Raw genomic sequence first — 21604 nt, 5'->3', positions numbered from 1 at the left:
TTGGTTCATTTGATGGACAAAAAAAACCAAGGGCATCAAACCATGGAGAACTGAGATCATCATAAAAATATTTAGACAATATCTAAAAAGAAAGCTAAATGTTTTGGGATTCATGTCTAAGAATTTGTATCTACTGCAGTGAGTGCATTACAGTGCAATGCAGTGTTTCAGATTTTTCTCACCGATCAAAATCACTGTTACATGATGCAACCATGTAGGCTACAGGAAATCATTCGTATGTTTTCCGTAGGTCTTTGGTTTTGGTGCTCTATGCCAACAATTTAGCATGCAATAGCATTACTGAGCTTTAAGCAGGAAAATCACAAGTGTAACTGATAACATGAACGAAGGCTCCGTGTTACATTTCAGGCTGTGCTCATACACCATTCGTAGCTATACTTATGAAAAGTAATGCACTGTAATTCATAGATATCCCACAAATACGTGAACCAGGAAGTATAAAAAGCAACAAACGCTGCGTAGGGAGGAGGTCGTGGTAGAGGGGTGGTTCAAAAAACACCAGACTTACGCCCAGGAGACTGGTATTCGTACCCCGTGACCCGTGAAACCAGAAGTCAACGCTGATTTATTTGTCAGGTACATTTTGTATTTAAGCTACGCCACTTCCGGAGTTATAATAACCCAAACCACGATCTTTTCCTAAACCTAACTAAGTAGTTTCCTGTGAAGACAGAAATTTATTTTGAAAAGACTGGAGTGAAAGGTGCTGGACATTTGTAGGAAAACACATGAAAAATTAGATATCATATGAACCGTTGTATGAGGATATGGTGCACATGCATTGTATTTTTCTTGGCATAGTTTTTCCAAATCCTGCTGAGACATCAGTCCTTTAATTCTTGCTATATTGTTTAGGTGATAGTAGGCTGTCTTTGTAATTGTCTTAATATGGCTGTTAAAACTCAGGTCAGAGTCCATGACTACACCTATATTTCTGGCTTGGTCCGTGCTTTTTTTGTAGGTAAACACTAACCTTTAATCTTTCCTCTTTGGCTCCAAAAACTACGAGCTCAGTTTTGTCTTTGTTCAGCCATTACACTGTGCATATGTGTGAATATTCCATATACTCCATTTCCTGCATGTGTGAATACATTAGTCACCAGCGCTCACATCTGGCTCCACATTCCTCTGGCATTGCTCTCTTTGATGTTCCTGCGAGTTTGACATAAAAGCCTCATTGTCATCATTATTTTCCATCTGAAAGTGCATTTCTGTTTCATCTCCCATCCACCATAACACAAAGCCACGAGCTGTGTGCCGCTATTACAGTCACAACCTTTTCCCATCAACTTAGAGATTCAGTTCACGTCAAAACTCAGAAAAGCTTAGCACACTGAGGTGTTGAACACAAAAAAGAACCCCACAAAGGGTCTTCCTTGAATAACTACTGTCCTATTCCAGACTTCTTTCAGAAATAATTGAACACATCCATTATTCGGGGAGATTTTAGTCTTTTCTTCCTCCTCACTTTTATCTCCAGGCTGATGTGCTTCAGTGTGGGAAGTCCAATTACTGAAAAAGTGAAAATTCCCAGCCCCGAGGTTGGAATTATACTTCTTTCTTTAGACATTAGTTTCAAGACAAGTAAGCAAGAGCTACTGAGCAGCTTCTGCATTTATCAGCCTCCACGAAGAACTGAAAAAAAATCCCATATGAACAGCGAGGAGAGCAGACGGGAAGGCCTGCATGTGGTGATTGTGTATAGTGTGTGTACAGTCTTTTTTCTTCTTTGTTCATATGTGATAACCAGAGCACAGATTTGCCCCATCTGTTGCCACATGGTACAGAAATGCGAGCAAAGTGACGCACATTACGTAATCATTGTAAAAATAAGAAGCATGAATAAAAGTGAGTCACAATGTTAGGAAGGATTGTATTTTAAATTAAACATGATTTCAAAGGACATTTTTTGGAGTCTTGATGCTGGTTTTGGTGAATGAATCAACCACATGCTGCAGGCTGCAGGCAGCAAGATACACACAGACAGCTGGATGGTACACACAGAGAACATATAGGATGGTGAATGTGCTCTGTTTACTGATTGAATGATTAGGAGGGAGTTGAGGTGGATCGTAGAGGAAAAGGAGGATGAAAGGAAGGAAAATGAGAGGGAACGAGAAACAGCTTTGACTAGGAGGAAGTGGTGAACATAAGAGTAGAGCACAGGTGGGAGAGTGGGAATAAAGCCTCTTTTCGAATGGACAAAAAAGCCCCCAACACCCACTAACATCTGGCTCTTGTCTTTTGTGGGAAAGGTTACAATCTGCATTAATTCCCAGGACAAATGACTCTGCTGTAGTATTTGGGTATTTATGGTATATTGAAATAATAACATTTATTTTTATATAGCGTCAAATCATAACAGAAGTGATCTCAAGACGCTTTTCATATAAAGCAGGTCTAGACCGTACTCTATAATTTAGAGACCCAACAAGAGACCCCCCCATGAGCATGCACTTGGTGCGACAGTGGCAAGAAAAAATGTCCCTTTAACAGACAGAAACCTTTAACGGGCAGAACCAGGCAGTGATGGAAACATGACACCGGGTGGACACATTGAAGTGCATACAGTATATAATAAATAAAATCATCAGGGATTTGCACAATTCTAATAATTTATTAATGTACAAAACATGCCGTTACTATGCTCTTCTTAAAACCACCAGACTCCAGTCAGAGAACAGTAATTTTACCTCCCACATCATCGAAACACACTTCATTCAAACTTGATAGAAACAAAATAAAACTCATCAAAACTGTCTTGGTTACTCTTACCAATTTTCCAACAATCACCAACTCTGGTTTGGTCGAAATAAACCCTTAATTCACCGAGTTAAATGTGAAAAGAAACAGATATCATATGCTCTCCTTAAAGCTGCCAGACTCCATTGACAGAAACAGTAATTTTACCTCACTAATCATTGTAAAATGCGCGCTAATTTTGGTGGAAAAAGGATATTACTGAACCTTCAATAAGCTCAATTTTTATCATATATATATATTGACGTATGATATACATATACATGTGTATATGTTGACATGAGTGTAATAATAATAAGCGATATAATACTAAATGTGAGAATACCCATATTTGTCACTGAAATCAATCAAAGTTAAATGATGTATCAGAGCATATACCACAACACACAAATCTGGACTGAAACAAACTCACTGTTTTCCTGCATGAAAGCTCTCAGCTATAACAAGCCTCCAAAGTTACAAATAAAAGCAAGCACAAGTAATTACCTCCGCCAAGGAGGTTATGTTTTCGGTTCAGAAAAGTGTAGCATAGGCCAAGGAAGAACCCATTCAATTTTGGAGCGGATCCGAATCACAGGGCAGATACATGCATCATTTTTCACTTATGGAAACAGCCTTGGCAGAGGTCTGCACTCTCCGACTGCCCTTTATAGTTCTCTGTTTTGTTCTGTTTTTATTCACAGGTAGTCTATAGTATGCAATGTAGCAGTATAAAACAGGGAAACTGCTCAGCAAGTCAGAGATGGGAACAGGACAGACCATCCTCAACCAACAAAATGGCTGTATAGGTCATCTGTACGAGCAGCTTTTGCTTTTATTGTTAGGCAGCAACCTCTAGCAGCCGTAGTAATTATGGAGCAAAGGAGGAAGTTAGGTGACGTACATAGACTGTATAGAAGTGGACATAGTCACCGAGACGTCACCCATTGGTTTGTGGACTGCCGTTTTGAAGCCTCGAGTTCAGCATTTTGGCCGTCGCCATCTTGGTTTTTTGGAGCCAGAAGTGACACGAGAGGGTGAAGCTAAGTACAACCGAACGCTGAATATTAAGCGACCAAAATATTATAATTAACTTTCATGAACTGAAAACACACTGTGAAAGGGTTAAAGTTCTAAGACGTAAACACGGACGACTCCCAGACCGGACAACGCCATGGTAGCGACCTGTCAATCACAAGATAGCCACGCCCTAAAGCATACCCTGTTTTATGGTCTATTTGACTCTAAATGGGATCATCATTTACTAAATGAACATCATGCTGTATTGAAGAAGCCTTAAAACTAGCGATTGAGACCATAAACTCATGTTTACAATGTTTACTAAGGTAGTTAATCAAGTGAGAAGTAGTCTCATTTTCTCATAGACTTTTATACAATCAGACTTCTTTTTGCAACCAGAGGAGTCGCCCCCTGCTGGCTGTTAGAAAGAATGCAAGTTTAAGGCACTTCTGCATTGGCTTCACTTTTCAGAACCAGAGATTGCCGGCTAGTGACGTAGTATATTGAGCAAAAAAGTCCAAGTAGCAAGGTGGTCGGAGCGGATGGATGGGTCAAACTAAGAGAAGGACTTTCACCGAGAAGGCCGCTGCTCATGTGCCGTGTGAAACCAAAAGACAACGTTGATTTATTTTAACTACAGACATACATAAGTTTACTTAAATAGCGTACGTCACATGTGTAACATACTTAATTTATCACGTACATAACCACGTGTTTAAAACTGTGATCGTTTCACAACGTGCGTCTGTCACTGGTGCTCTCCAATGGTCATATATGTTCTTTTGGGAGTCATTGGCAAACAACCTATTCTGTTCTTTTGGTGTGAGGACGTGTGGGAACAGGAGTATTGGCCAGATGGTAACTGTCAGAATAACCGGGTCCTTCACAAAGCCCTGCTTGTTTTTCTACATTTTATTGGATATGACATTTTTTTTCCATGACTCCCTCCACTCTGAAAACGAAAGAAAAACAACCAGAGCTTCAGTGAGTTTCTGCATAAAAACTGGGATTTCTTTGAAACCACCTACTCAATCCTACAGGAGAAGAGGCTGCAGAGATTTTGTGAGATGGTTGCAAATACAGAAACTTTCAAGGTAATAACACGAGGCATCCGCTTTTCACCAAGCACAACCAAAACAAAGAGTTTTTCAGTGGAAGTCCGCTTTGATTACTCTGTCCATGAATCAACTGGAGACTCACCAATAGGGAAAAACACATCTTAGAGGGCTTCAAAGATCCAGAGTCTGAAACTTTTTCTGCACATTTCCAAAGTTTTCCTTCATCACTTACGTGCCTTCATTAGCTGTGTTTATCAGAAACGAAAATCCGACATGTTTGATCAGATTTCAATGCTGGAATGCCAAAGCTGTATAAGATCACTTTGATTATGGTGGAAACATAAAAGGAAGCAAGTGCATATTTCTTCTTGTGACTCATCTGCAGACACGCATATGATTCCTCAAGGGTCAGGAGGTGCATCATTCCCAGATTGGTGACATCCGTGGCTGCACACCCCTCTGATCGTTCCCTCAATAATACAGTAAACAGGGGACATAACTTGGCTCCTTCTCCTACAGTACATGCCATTGTGCATTTACACAAAATGACACGTTTTCCTTCGCAAAGTGCAGCGAGTTAATACAACAGCGAGTGTTTTCTGTTATACTTAATGAGGTTTCGCACCTCCCAGTTTACCTACAGCCTCGGGGGAGTTGAGGAAATGAACGCTGAAGGAGTGAGAGAAACAAGTGAGTGTCGACAGTCATCAGGTGTGAAAGTGACTAAAAACAGATTGTCTTCACAGGCGTGCGGCAGCGCAGGCTCCTCCAGGTCAACCCACATACTGTACAACAATGCAAGAAGAAGAGCTGTGACCTCATATGAAGGAGAAAGCATGTTTGTAGTGTTAAAAACAGTATAGCAGCAGCAGCAGCAGAGGTAAAAGCAGAAGCATGGTGGGAGTCGTTGTGGCCTCATCTCCTCAGACTTGACACAGATGTTTCCACAGGCATCACCTCAGTTTTACATAATGCTGACACCAACTGTAAGAGTGCAGCATGAAACCATCAGGGCCGTCAGTCGATTGAAATAGTTAATCACGATTTATCACACATTTTGTACCTGTTCAAAATGTACCTTAAAGGGAGATTTGTCAAATGTTTAATACTCTTATCAACATATGCTGCTTTATACAAATGTTTGTATATATTCATTATTGGAAATCACAACACAAAACAATGACAAATATTGTCCAGAAACCCTCACAGGTACTGCATTTAGCATTAAAAAAATATGCTCAAATCATAACATGGCAAAGTCAAGCCCAACAGGCAACACCAGCTGTCAGTGTGTCAGTGTGCTGACTTGACTATGACTTGCCCCAAACTACATGTGATTATCATAAAGTGTCTGTAAAGGGGAGACTCATGGGTACCCATAGAACCCATTTTCATTCCCATATCTTGAGGTCAGAGGTCAAGGGACCATGCCAGTTTTTCCTCGCTAGAATTCAGTGTAAGCTGGGATCGTTATTTAGTTACCCCATTGGACCTTATTTCAGAAACAATATGTACGGTAGTCAACGGTGAGAGACAAATATCTTTTAGATCCTGTTTGAATTGCTCCATGAATCACACATATGATGTTTGTCAATTTAAAAGATCATTTTGCAAGTCAAGAAAGTCTCAGTTTGTTGTAAAACTGTTGAAGTATCAGACTGTGAAGATACGTAATTAGAAAGACGACACACCCAAAAGTTACGTAAGTGACGTCTCTCTCGTTGAAGCTGCGATGCCTGTGTGTTTTGTACTGGGTTGAACTCACACCTGCAACGGGTCTCGCAAGTTCTTTCACTTCCCGGCTGATAAAAATAGCAGACTTTCTTGACTTGCAAAATTATGTTTTAAATTGATAAACATCATATGTGTGATTCCTTCCAAACGGGATCCCAAAAAATATTTGTCTCTCGCTGTTGACCTCCGTATATATTATTTCCGAAAATAAGGTCCCACGGTGGTCCACCAGAAGGGGCGGGACTTCGCCTGTCTTTAGCATGTTAGTCATAACAACTTTAACTGTGTACCGTTCTGCTTGTTTTGATGTTTTTCTGCCTCCTGGTGTCCAAAAATGTATAAATGCAGCTTTAATGTTCTCAAAAACGTTGTTACATTACACAAAAACTTCGAATGCATATAAGATGATTAGGCACCGTGTAATAATTGGGTTTATGTGATAATTGTTATCAAAATCACATCCCCAAAAGACATTATTATAAGTGAAAAGGAAAATTTAATGTAGAATCACAAGCAGTAACAGGACCACCTGCATGGTTTATCAAGATAGACATCATTGGAATAATAAGTTTGTCATCTCAAATGAATGGCAGCAATTATGTAAAAAAAAAAAACGTTTTTAATTAAACCGCTTGTGCATTGTGATAATCATACAAATGAGTGCATATTTTTCTGTCCTAAAGTTAACAATTCCTCACGAGCTGAGTAATCTGGCCAAGAGGTAATGATTTGTGTGAGAGGAAAGTGCTCGCTTCATTACATTATCAACACAGAAATATTTCCACATGGTCCATATTGTCCATTTCTAAAGCACACTGGGTGTGCTGCCTCTGAGCTCTGCTTAATATATTACTGTAGACGGCGCAGAAAGGCAGACTGCAACAGAGGCAATGAATTGATAATAATCATGTCAAAACACAATACTCAGATAAAATGCAGTCAGGTGGAAGCAGCGCAGGCAGACGCTGAAGCCATTCAACAAATCTTAGAAGCATATTTTCAATGTGACCACAACAGTGTTCAAAGCTGTGAGACCCTTTTGACTGTGTGCACTGAATCAAGGCTGCCAGACAAAGAGCAATAAAACCACTCTGAATTCCATCCTGGGTCGGTTTCTGACCTCCGACACTATTATTTTTATTCTGTAATATTGGAAGTCTTTTGTGCACTTGTTGGAAACTAATTCACCTTAATTTTGCAGATAAAACATGATAATAATAATGACTTTAAAAAAGTCATTTTACGTCTCTTTGTAGTGGATTTGTGTCTCTTTGTGGTTGTTTTGCATGTCTTTTGTTGTCATCTTGTCTCTTTGTAGTCATAGTAGATTTTTGTCTCTTTGTATTTGTTTTGTGTCTCTTTGTGTCAATTTGTAGTTGTCTTGCGTCACTTTGTGGTCATCTTGTGTCTCTTTGTGTCAATTTGTAGTTGTCTTGCGTCAGTTTGTGGTCATCTTGTGTCTCTTTGTAGTCAATTGTAGTTGTTTTGTATCTCTTTGTGGTTGTTTTGCATGTTTTTGAGGTAACTTTGTGTCTCTTTGTAGTCGTCTTGTGTCTCTTTGTTGTCATCATGTGTCTCTTTGTGGTTGTCTTGTGTGTCTTTGTTGTCATCTTGTGTCTCTTTGTAGTCAATTTTAGTGGTTTTGTGTCTCTTTGTAGTGGTCTTGTGTCTCTTTGTTGTCATTTTGTGTATGTTTGTAGTTGTTTTGCGTCTCTTTGTGGTTGTTTTGCACATCGTTGTGGTTGCTTTGTGTCTCTTTGTAGTCATCTTGCGTCTCTTTGTTGTCATCTTGTGTCTCTTGGTAGTCAATTGTAGGGGTTGATGTCTCTTTGTGGTTGTTTTGCTTGTCTTTGTGGTCAATTTGTGTCTCTTTGTAGTCGTCTTGTGCCTCATTGTTGTCATCTTGTGTATGTTTTTGTAGTCGTCTTCTGCCTCTTTGTCATCATCTTGTGTCTCTTTGTCATCATCTTGTGTCTCTTTGTTGCCATCTTGTGTCTCTTTGTAGTCTTTTGTAGTGGTTTTATTGTCTCTTTGTGGTTACTTTATGTCTCTCTGTGGAAATATGTGTCTCTTGAACCTCAGACCCCTCGGGTCCCCGGGCCTGTGCCCGGTAGGCCTGTTCAGAAATCCATCCATGTTCAGTGTGTTGTCTGTATTTACTCAGTCATTCAGTATATGCTTTCCGATTGTTAAAATATGTGCATAGGTGTTTAATGTTTGTAGTTATCACTAATATGAAGTTGGTGAAAACTATAATATCCTTCCAGTGAAGATGTTACATGAGATAGCAGTTTGCTATATAGTCTCTATAAAGGTGGTATACTGTAGCTGCCGGTAGCTTGTACAGTGATGTTACTGGCCGCAGTAACTCACATCCTTTGAAGCAGTCGTCTGCCACATGAGGAAAATGGTTGCTACTGACCTCCAGAGTCTAGAGGAGATCCATCTTCAAAGTGCTGTCTGGGTCACTCTGCATTATAAAGAAACCTGCATACCACACTGCCCACTCTGTGGACTGCCCTCACTGCTTCACCTCACTGCCATTACACAGACTGTATTGTTAAGCACTAAGAAGTCCTTTCAGAAGGAGCTTCTTCACCAGTGAAGCTATCAGTCTGTCTACTTGCATGCATGGGATGCTTTTGCTGTCATTATTATATTTTATACTGCAATGTAACATGTTATGCACACATGTTATGTTGAGTTTTAAGTTGTTATGTTATTATCTATTCTGATAAGTTCTGCACTTTAAAATTCCAGTGTGGCTCACCACATTTGGCAAATATACATACTCATCCTGACTGTCCAATTTTACTGTCCATAAAATGGAGAAGAAATGCAGAGAGAACTAATGTTTTCTAGGGAGGCTCATTCTGCAGTGCTTTCTCTTCTTTAGTCGTAATTAAGACAGCATTAAAATAAATATAACACAAACTTCCATCATGATGAATAAACTGACATTGGGTGTAATGTAATTATGTTACAGCACACTCATAATCAGTCTCATTCTGTCAGTGGACAGTTGTGTCCAGTCTGTGAAATCACTGTTTGCCAGCTCATGTCAGCCACCATTGATGGATGGAGGCTGCAACTGTTTCACCACCTGACCTCATGTATCACATCACGGAGTCAGTGAGTCACAGTGTTTTAATATGCATCTTGTGCCTCTAGATATATACAGTATATTATACACATCTATATCAGTGTAGGTCTTGGTCTTAAGACCACTTTTTGAAGGTCTCCGTCTCGTCTCGGGACAGACCACATTTTTACTCGGTCTTGTCTCGGTCTCAGACAAGAAAAAAGACTCTGGATTTTATCACGATGGGATTTCACGAAATTGCCTGTGTTAACATTATTACTGTGATTGCTCATAAAAACACACACATAAAATTCATCTCTGCAATGACTTTAGATTATTTTATCAAGAAATGTCTCATCTTTCACTTATACATATACACATATACAGTATATACGACAATAAAAAAATGTTTTCTGTGGGAGTTTTTATGGAAAAGTGGATCTTTCAGATCCATTTGAGGAGTGTCTATATGGTTTGCACTTTCAATATTTCATTTTAAGTGTGTCATGCAGTGTTGGACTTGCATCGGTCTGGTCTTGGTCTTGACTCGGTCTCGGTTTGGTGACTACGACACTGATCCCTGATCACTTTGTATATCATTACAGCATCTAATAATTTGATTTATTTTAAGTTATGACAATTCAACCTTAGGGGAACATGAATGTATGTACCAAAAATAATGGCAATACATCTTATAGTTGTTGAGACATTTCAATCTCAATCAAATCCATCCAATAGGAATATTTATTTCAGTCTGGACCAAAGTGGTGGCCTGACAGACCATGGCTAAATATGTATCTTCTGTCACATCTATCTATGCTGGAGAGATAGTTTGAATGTTTTGAAGTGGGGGTTGTGTGACTTTGGTGAATCAGAACTAGCCAAAGTCACACAATAACACAAACAAATTAACCGATCGAGGTCTGGTGGCTTTGGCGAGAGCATAGACAACGGCTTCAGTTCCCTGTCGGAAACATAGACTGTATAAAGTGCAGATAAAAATAAACTAAATATAGCGTACTCTTAAACTGATTTTGATCTTTTAGGTGGGCCTTTCTTTTAGGTGGCTAAAATATATTTTTCTGGCGTCTCCGTCCACAGCAGTACATCGCCGTGCTTCCGTGCAGTAACTCCTTTCTGTTTTTACAAACTGGGGACTGACTATGGAGAAGTACCTCACACAAACCCACTTCAAAACACCCAAACTATCCCTTTAAATCATGACTGATAGTAAGTGGCTAATTTATAATAAGATAATATAATGAGGGCAATATCAGCCTATTAGCAAAGCAAAACATCTGCCTAATTGTAATACATGGTATGGATTTAACATTACCAGCATGCATCAGCTCTCTACGTGTGCTCATTACGTTCTTCCCCACACATTTGTACGAATCATATGAGTCAATCAGGGTGATGGAGATCGACTCTACAGCTTATTGACATATTTAAGTGATCAATGTTGGCTCACATGGCTGCCACGAGCAGGGAAAGCTCCTTGTATTCAATATTAATCTCTGATTTGTTGCAGGGAAATTCAATAAAAAGAGGCAGCTGCCTCAAACAAATGAGTGGCCATGATAGGACAAAAAAATGTAAATATGCATCATCAAGAAATGTGGGAACATACAGATCAAATATTTCCTCTCTTGGAGGATGATAACATAAACTTTAAGAGTCCGTACATAGTCACGCTTTACTTCTTTTTCTCATTCTGTATGAAGAATTAGTCTTTCATTTAATTTAGATTTCTTACTCTCAGACGAGGCTTTCGAAGTCTAAGTCAGGGTTTGCATGAAGATAAACAGATCCCTGTGGACCAGCAGAAAATGGCAGGCTTCATATAAAATAATGTTTTGAAGTGCAATTAAAAAAAGATAGAAGAACATATTCTGCTTCCTGCAATGAGGCAAAAGAAAATTAAAACATAGGAGTGGAATTTCTCCTGAGAGGTGAATGCAAGCTCTTATCTTGTTGGCTGAGGAAGGGGCGTTTATGAGCTTCATTTCAGAGGGAATTAGAGATAAAGTAAGGACAAGCACAATTTTTTCTTCAACTTAAATGGAAAACTGAATAATACAGAAAGTCCTTTACTTCCTGTTTTATCCAAGGACACAGTGCGCCGTTGTTTCATGTCTCTGAAGGTCACCATCTCCAACACTTGCAGACTGAATATGTTTTTGTTCAAATGATTCAGCTTTTGAATAATCCTCCGACAGAGTTGACTTTTAGAGCACATTCATTTTCATTTTATTTCACACTGAAGACCGGTGTGTTTTCAACAGCCTACGGGGAGAACATTGTGTTAAATTCAATTTCAGGTTGTGGACAAAGACATTGTTTTAAAAATGTTCTCTCCTTCTTGATGGACATTTCAATTAAAAGGCAGCTTGTTATTTAGACTGTGTGATGTCCACAGAGGCTCAAATATTTCTGTAAAACATCATTTTCTTACATAACAATTTGCTGGAAGACTGGAAACACGGGAAACAGCTAGAACTGGTTCTGTCCAAAGGAAACAAAATCTGCCACCAGCACCTCTAAAGCTCCCTAATTAACATGCCCGTGGCTGTATTAATTAACTGATCATATTCATGTTACAAACTATAAATATCCACGGCCAATAGGTTTCATTTAAATTCACTCATTAGTAGATGTGTGTGACATGTGACGCTGAACTTGTATTATATAACAAGCGTTTTAATGACACATATTTCCTGTTATGATGTCGCCGTGGATAAATAAACACTACTAACTATACAAATCTGCATCTCATCAATCTCAAAGCTGAAATATTGGTTTCTGATTGCGATGAAGAAAGTAAACCTGATTTAAATACGAACCCGTCGTCCTCACTGTATGGAAAAACACACAACTTTATGACCTTTATGACACAGAGAAAATGAGGCTTTTCAAATTGTTAAAATGTTTCTTGTAGTCAGTTTAACTCATGGTTAGACTTGTTTCACCAGTAAGTGAACTGGTCTGTGGAGGTCAACTAAACTCGGGTTATGATCACGTTATTCAGCCGGTATATAACAGATCTTAGAAAACTGAAAACGCTACCTAACCAGTCAACCCAACGGAAGTTTTCCAGGCCTCTAGGGGGAGCGCTAAGTGGAACAGCTTTATTTTCAACCCAAGAGAGCGAGAAACCAGACCAGAAGGCAACCTAGAGCATGACAGGAACGCCCACGTAGCTGCAGACTGTTTTTTGCCCAGTAACTTTATTTTCCTGTTCACGTCAGTCAAATCAGTGGCTATGCATTCGGTTCTAAGTATGATTTAACTCATTTTTTGTCAAATTCTTAAATCATTATACCATTATATATGACATTGATGAAACAAGTGGGGCAAACTAAGCTAACTAACTGTGTTACATTAACATACTGTAGGTCATTTGTACCAATTTGATCTTAACAAAGCTTCCTAGCTGGCTCGCTTAACAAAGTTAGCTTCTAGCAAGTAATTCAACATTAATTGATGCTAATAATGTAATGAGGCTGGTAGCGAAACGTTGGTTGGCTTTCCTATAACACACGAACCAGTCAAAACAGCAGGCGTTCCTGTCAAACTCTACAGGAACGCCGCTCCGCGACTGCAGTCAGACCTGTCCCGAAGCCAATGCAGAAGTGCCTTAAACTTGCATTCTTTTTAATAGCCAGCAGAGGGCGACTCCTCTGGTTGCAAAAAAGAAGTCTGATTGTATAGAAGTCTATGAGAAAATGAGCCTACTACTTCTCACTTGATTTATTACCTCAGTAAACATTGTAAACATGAGTTCATGGTCTCAATCTCTAGTTTCAAGTCTTCTTCAATACAGAATGATGTTCATTTAGTAAATTATGGTCCCATTTAGAGTCAAATAGACCATAAAGCAGGGGATGCTTTAGGGCGTGGCTACCTCGTGATTGACAGGTCGCTACCACGGCGTTGTCCAGTCTGGGAGTTGTCCGTGTTTTCGTCTTACAGCTTTAACCCTTTCACAGTGTGTTTTCAGTTCATCAAAGTTAATTGTAACTTTTTGGTCGCCTAAAATTGTCTTATTCCGCGTTCGGTTGTACTTAGCTCCACCCTCTCGTGTCACTTCTGGTTGCAAAAAACCAAGATGGCGACGTCCAAAATGCCCAACTCAAGGCTTCAAAACAGCAGTCCCAAAACTGATGGGGGATGTCACGGTGACTACGTCCACTTCTTATACACAGTCTACGGATGTTCTATGTAGACATGGTGTTACACCAAAGCTATCACATACCTGTAATTTATCACTCGTTTATTGCCCAAAGCTGTGTATTTTTTAATCAACAGAGAAAGAAAATATACCATGAACCAATGCATACCTCCTTTATTTCATCTGCTTTATGTCATGCCATTACAACACAACCATGATATTCAGTGCTAACATTTTCATCCTCAACTGCGTCTATCACACCCTGTCTGTGCACGGAAATCTGTGATATGGTACAGTATAATCTCAGAACAGCTCTTTACATCAGCATGGTTGATTTATTTTTTATTTTTTTCTAAGTTGCAAAATGAACCTAAATCCACTAAACAGTGAGAGTCCTAAACTAAGAGAGGTTTCGGAACAAAGACCAGAGGTGGAGAAAGGACGTCGTAAATAAAAAAATAAAATGGTGAGAGAAGTATTCAGGCACTTAGAAATACTCTCGGGTCCTTGGCTACACTGTGCTTCATTACATTGTACATGCATTTTATAGCCTATCCTGATCCTGTCATGAGGAGTATGAGGTCGCCTCTACAAGACAAGGCTTTAACACATTCAAGGACAACTACTTAAAGGGATTTCAAGTATTTCACACAACATCAACGTTCCTATTTACATGTTCTCTACCTACGTATTGTCATTGCATATCCCCTAAGACGTCATTTTAACAACCATTATTGTACAAATTCTGTGACAAACAAGTAAAACATGAACCGAGAGCACAATATTATCACCCCCAACATGTCACCAATCATGTGCAGGATTTCTTTAGGTTATTATTTAAAGTAGAAATGATTGAATTTTTTTGGGGGGGAGGGTGAAAATGTAATTTCCTGTATCTTTACATATCAATCTCTTCTCTTTCATTGCATTTTCTCTGGTCGTATGTTCCAGCGGCGGTGATGGAAAGGAAGCCATTTGACAAAATGACAGCATCAATTTTCTCTTCACCCCGCTGCCGGGAACATTACTGTACACAGTGTTATTAAAGGGAAATGATGCATGCACTGGCAGCTCAGCTTGAATGGGGATGGTTGTGTTGATTTGTCATGACTGAGATGATCGTACAGTCTGCCGTCCCCCCAGCTTTGAGAAATCTGTCCTCCCCTTGAAAGGGCCTGGTGAGAATGAAACCGGCGAACGGTAACGAGTAACAAGTAAACAGCATCGACTGTGAAGGACTGGAGTGACCACAAAACACCAACAAGAAGAGTCCACTGAAACTGACATTTAGTCTTGTGCTTCCTTCTGATCAGTACAGGCATACAAAGACGGACTCCGATTGACAACGGCTGACTTAAGACAACAGGAATAAACATAGAAGGAAGTAATGTACAGAACAACACAGCAATGTTAAACCATTCCCCAAAACCTTAGATTCCCAAACATCAAATAAGACACTTAAATTCTTTGACAATCTCAACTCACTAACTAGCTTTTTCAAGGGCATTCAACCACATCTTACAGTCTTCATCTGCAGAGGAATTTGCTCAATTGTCACAGAGAGAGTTCAGTATTTAAGGAACTTCGGCTATGTGATAACCAATCTTTTGTGGGGGGGCAATTCTGCCAGATGTCAGAATAAGTTCAGGGACGTTTTAATGTCTTGTGCCAACGTTCTCGCTTTCTACAAAATCTGTGCATGGCAACTACTGTTTGCTTAATGTTTGGGAAAGTTTGTGGTTATGGCAAATCAATTATGGTTAACCTTAGGACGAATAAACATCCCGGTCTCACCAAATGGCGTATGAATGACACGGTCATTTTGCATGCAATAACAACGCCTTTGTTGCTTTTGGTGCGTCATACACGCCGTGTAGTCTGTACTGACTGCAATGCAAACGCATCCGCGTGAATATGCTACGCTCAGAGCTAGTGACGTAGAATAGAAAGTCAGAGAGACCGCTTATGGTGGGCGGGAAGGGGAGGTGGATGGGTCCAACAAACATAGGACTTTAAACCAGGAGGCCGTTCGTGTTCGTGTCCCAAAGTGTTGTTGAGTTATTTTGAAGTTACGTTATTGAAGTTTGTGATGTGTTTTCTGTACTTATGTTATGTTGTTTACATACATATTTTACTTTGTTTACGTACTTATTTGAAGCCCAAACACAAGGGTTAAAGTATAGGCCGGTATGGTCCGGTACTACGTACCACTAAAAGATTCAACGCCGGTACACAGTACCAGGAAGAGGGAACAGCAGCTGCCTGCCCAAACCGACATACAACCCGTCACTCACGATCGCATTTCCAACAAAATTGTCTGTTTGCTTGTACACGCATTAAGGTCTTTTCAGACAGGGTCCACAAGTAAACGCCAGCCACTATCTGTGGCAACCATGGAAACAGCAACTGTGCACTACTGTAGGCTGTGTGGTGTATCAAATGTCCCTTATCACAGCTCAATTTGTTGACACATGGCAATGCTGTTTCACTTTCATTAATAATACAAGGTAGAGCATTTGTGCTGCCTTCAAGTGGTGTCAAGTTTTGTCAGCATTTACAAATGATTCTGCAGCACTTTCCCCATTTAAATAAATTATTTGCTACACACGATGTCAAGTGTTTCTAATTTCTTTGTACACCATACAGACATTGAATCGTGTATTCAGGGATAGCCTACATGAAGCTCGGGGTGGGAGGAGAACAATATCAAGCGATGACGGTTGGGGTAGTCTAGTAGTACCTGCAAGAACCTCAATCTACTTGCACCACTGCCCAAACATGATGTTTTTCCCAAACCTAACTAAGTGGTTTTGTTGCCTAACCATAACCGCGACCATTTCATGGTAACGTCGTGGCGTATAAAAGCTCAAAATGCGTTAACATGACACGTGGAATGTCCTCAAAATGTCGTGGTATTTATACGCCTTCCCATGAGATCAGGTGGGAATAAAACACTTGGTTAAGGTTAGGTGAAAATTGTGGTTACGGTTAATAAAAAGGTGAACCAGACCTCCACACCTTAGACTACTTTGCGACTTGCTACCTAAAGGAGACACTACTTTCTCCATTGGCACGAAATGTTGACGTTGGACTTAATTCGTGAGGTGCTGAAGCGTCCACTGTGGGCCTAATTTCCAGGGTACTGGGCGGGTTCTGGTTTCTGGTGTTGAAGGTGAGTGTCCTCCTTGATCTTTCTCCGGCCATCCACTGACTCCTGGTCAACGACCAGATTTGGATATTAATGCGTTTTGTCCAGAATCCTTGTTGTTTCGCCAATGTAGTGTTCCTTACAACACAAGGGTCCTGTCTTCATGGTGTACCAGCAGAGATCTTAAGGCGCTGACTGGTTTCTGGTAAGTGCTGCTGACTCCCGTTGAACGGAATACTCAGGTCCCAGGTCAGCCCAGGTCCTACTGGGATGCTTCTGGCGGTAATTAAGCACTGTCCATCCTGGTCTTATGTTGGGAATCTCATTATCCACTCCTTGTAAGTATCAATACGTCCACCTGTTGTCACATGATCAAAGTTCCAGTTCAAGTTAGGTCACGTGAAGTAAACTCCATGACAACTGAGCACCCTCCATCTGCTGATGACGACTAGAGATTAGGTCAACATCTCAGGAAAAAGCTAGAAATTGTACCGTGAGTTAAGATTATTTTGTGGAAACTACTATTCCCAAGGTCAGGAATGAACACTCACTCATTCTAATTTCAATTTTAGGGGCTTCTTTTTAAAATGCTAATGAATATCTACTGTCCCTTAACATTGAGATTCTTCATCAATTACAGTCCTTTACAAAGCATATACTGTAGTTTCCTACCATATAATTCAGGTAGCCAGAATTCACATTCAAAACCAATGGATATATTGGATACCATTTGCTTTCAGCTAACTGTACCAAGTTTGTTGATGTTTTATGGCATAAATATACAAGAAATACAATTTAAATGCATGTGTACATACAAGCAGAATGCCAAAATAATGCTTGTACATTTTTATGTTGAATAGCCGAAACTGAAAGTTGTGCAATGGGTGAGATTCTGTAGGATACACCGGTTGACCTCCAAATTTTGGTAAAAAAATAAAGCTGTAATGGCCAAGAAAGCTCTTGGATAAATCTGGAGGAACCTTTGGAAAAAGGACATGCCTTGTTGACCCGCAATGACATATTTGTTCTCAAATTGCTCAAGACGAGACTGATGCCGAACTGGGACAAAATGGCTCCTATTTTAGTCATGTTTGGCATGGAGTGTTTTTGCACCCGATTCGACTGTTATCAACTCATTGAATGTTCGTTATCAGTTGCTATAAGCACCATAGATGTGGGTCAGTAGGGGCCTCCTATGTCTACTACGTTGTAAAAGTGAAAGTGAAACTTAAAAGCAACACGTTCGAACATGTTGTAAAACTGAATGAAACGTTATTTTTTTTATAACAAAACAGCTTGTTTAGGTTTAGGCAACAACACCACTTAGTTAGGTTTAGGGGGAAAGATAGTTTTTTGGATTAAAATAACTGGCAAGTGAAAGTGAAACTTAATATTAAGTTAAACTCAATATTGTGAACACAAAGGCAACGTTCTTTGACCTCGGTCAAAGAACGTATATTGCCAATAAGTGAAAGTCAATTGTTTGTTCAATTGCAACATCAGCGCCCAGCAGCAAAGCTACACTTCCGCTGTTTTGGACTGAAAGCGACTACCGGACGCCAGTAAAACGTCTGCCTAATAGAGCTGTGCAAAAGGAAAACAAAATTATTTCTATTCTTTTGTCATATTCTACCAAAATGGCCTGTGTTGAACAAAACAATATTTTAAATATAATAAATGTTGTTAAATGTTAAATGTTAATGTTAAATGGCAGCGGATGTTGTCAAAAAAACACCGTAGTTTTGTCTCTTTGCTTCTATATTTTTTGCCCCGGTCTCCTGGGTGAAAACCCTGTGTTTTGTTTACCATCCATCCCCCAACCTCCACCCCATATGGAGTTTCACACTGTCGATACAGCGTCTGACTTCCGCCATACTACGGTCGCTAGAGGTCGCTGTTGTCTTCTTTTATTCCATCTTTTGGTGATCACCCATGTGTATAGATGATAAAACCTATGACTGGGTGTAGCAGGCCTCTTCTGACCCACATCTATGAGGCTTATTACCGCTGATAACGGCCGTTTAATAACCCAACAACAGTCTATCTGGTTGAAACTGTCCAGCCATGTTTCACCTCTGACCACACTGATGGGTCTGGTAAGAAAAGTGCTTTGTTGCACCTGTAACCACACCCAACAGTGATGTCATAGCGTGCTGACACACCCGGGTGTACACTTGTGCATCACTGCAGCAAGGTAAGAAGTTAAACCACTGGAAGTCAGCTAAAACAAGATTTTCAGAGGATGTCAGGTTATTATTTAAAGGAAGAAACTCAAGATTGTGCATTTCAGATTTGGAATGATTTCAGATTGTGCGACAATGACTGCAGACGATCAAGTCTTCTGTCTAACTGTAAAGAGAGAATCTGAAATGCTGTACTGACAATAAACTGACGGCAAATTGCTACATATAGCACCATAAACCAAAGTCATATGACATGTACCATTCTGGCTCCAACACACATTTTTAAAATTCAAGATTTCTGCATCGTATGAGCGTATTTTGTGGAATTTAAGTACTCCAAAATAAGATTAAACAAAGGCACAGATCTAAAACATGCAGCCCTGTACGGATGCTTTTTGTAGGATTAGGTCTGTGGGTTTATTTTAAATAATCACATAGTGTAACATCTGTATTTGATAAAAGATAACATTTATGAGGTTAGTTAAAAAGTATATCGTTGCAAGGCAGCTAAATCAATCTAATATAAATAAACATTAATTTTGGTGTGCTGCAAAATAGAATTAATGTCTTACACATAATTTACATATAGCCACTAGAATATTACTTGCAAATGTCCAATTTTGCTTGATTGTTAATTGATGTTTTCAGCCCCGTCTCCTAAAAATTACATTCCCAGACAACGAAAGTGCATTGTGAATTACGTTTCGAGGGAAATGGATTTTGTTGCGGCTTACGTTTGTGGAGACCGCTGTTCGTGTCCCGTGTAAAACTAAAAGTAAACGTTCACTTTTTTTTTATGATAATGTGATTCAAAATCAAGGAGGACAAAATACTAACATTTCACTTGTTTAATTGGCTCACATCACAATAGACATACGCTCACGCTTTTCGGCACGGAGCCTTCTTCAGAGCGTGTGAAGTACACAGATTCAGTTCAGTAATATACACAAGGGCAGAGTTAACACACAGCTGGGAGTTGGATCCAATTATTTAGGAACCGTTCACCTTTTTTAATCATGATGTTTTTTTTTACTAAACCTAACCAAGTAGTTTTGTTGCATTTTTTTTTTGTCTTGTTTCAATTTATAACTTTAACCACATGTTTAAAACTATTTAAAAGTGCAACCGTAATCCAGGAGAGAATACATTTTCCACGAAACGTAACTGAGAATGCAGTTTAGTAGTATGGGAACGTAATTTTGTAGGAGGCATGGTTGGATGTTTTACATGCCAGGACAATTTTTCAAACATTTAAGGGCATGTGAATCTTAATGACCTTAATGTATCTGTGGAGAGTGACAACAGCTGTTAATAGCAATGACTCAATGTTTGGCAGTCAGTTTCTCATCATATCAAAAAGAAACCTTGTTATAACAAGATGTTATAATGACATATTATTCTTGTTTTTACTACACACCAAATTCTTACGTAGGTTTTAAAAGGAAACTTTTTTTGTTTTGACAATATATGAATATATCAAGAAACGTTCTCATTATTACACACAAGGGTGTAAGTTTGGTTTCATATTATTACGTTAGCCTATTGTATAAAAATGTTAAATTTCCAATGTCAGAATGAACCTTTGAACTCAATAAATGTTTTATTTCTATCTTTACGTTATGTCTTTTACTGCATTATATTTGATTGATGGTCAGTTTTAGCATCTTTTTATGAGAGTTAACTCTAAATAAATACAGCTAAATTATTTTTTTTATCTGAAAATGCGGAAGAGTTTGGGGACTTTTATCAGCCCTGAGTAATGTCTACAGTCTTCCTCACAACCTCCACCAAGAAGCAGCTTGTATGTTGCCTGAGAGGCAATTCACTCACTATTGCTTGTAAAGCTTATTTGCTGTGAGTGCATAGTAATAATAACTGATGAGCATATTAACATTCAGAGCTTCCTCCATCTGGGTTTTGATGGTTGGACAGTAATGAAGTGCTTTAGTGGTAATTTTTCCTTTATGACAAGGATGTCATGGTTGGTTGTGCAGCTATACATTATTTTTAAAGGGGACATATCGTGCTCTTCCCCAGGTTCATATTTGTATTTTGGGTTTCTACTAGAACATGTTTACATGCTTTAATGTTCAAAAAACACATTCTTTTTCTCATCCTGTCTGTCTGAATATACCTGTATTCCCCCTCTGTCTGAAACGCTCCGTTTTAGCGCCTGTCTCTTTAAGACCCCCCTCCAGATAAAGCCCAGTCTGCTCTAATTGGCTTGATAGAAAAATATGGTGCACCTTTACAAAGGTAGTTCTCAAGCTGTGGGCGATATATTCTAATGAGCCTGAATGTGACATAGGAAGGGGAGCCAAATCTGAATGGCTTGTTGAATCACATGTTTTCTGATCTAGACAGTTTGTGGGTTGGTATGAACTCCAGATACCCAAATAGATGAGCACAAGCACTGAAAAAGAGAGTTTTTTTTCATGATATGTCCCC

General features: G+C 39.4%; 1 protein-coding gene across 1 annotated transcript in view; it reads right to left on the bottom strand.

Annotated features, from left to right (window-relative positions):
• Window positions 1–1452, bottom strand: part of LOC119502832 (septin-7) — a 41916-nt gene extending 40464 nt beyond the window's left edge. The window contains exon 1 of the mRNA XM_037794050.1: window positions 1448–1452. The gene's annotated coding sequence lies outside the window, so the exon portion shown is untranslated. The remainder of the gene's footprint in view (window positions 1–1447) is intronic.
• Window positions 1453–21604: the final 20152 nt, after the last annotated feature.

Source organism: Sebastes umbrosus, chromosome 15 (genome assembly GCF_015220745.1).
Source record: "Sebastes umbrosus isolate fSebUmb1 chromosome 15, fSebUmb1.pri, whole genome shotgun sequence".
Taxonomy (NCBI): Eukaryota; Metazoa; Chordata; class Actinopteri; order Perciformes; family Sebastidae; genus Sebastes; species Sebastes umbrosus.
The sequence above is the reverse complement of the archived record's forward strand: the minus strand, read 5'-3'. Positions and strand labels throughout refer to the sequence as shown.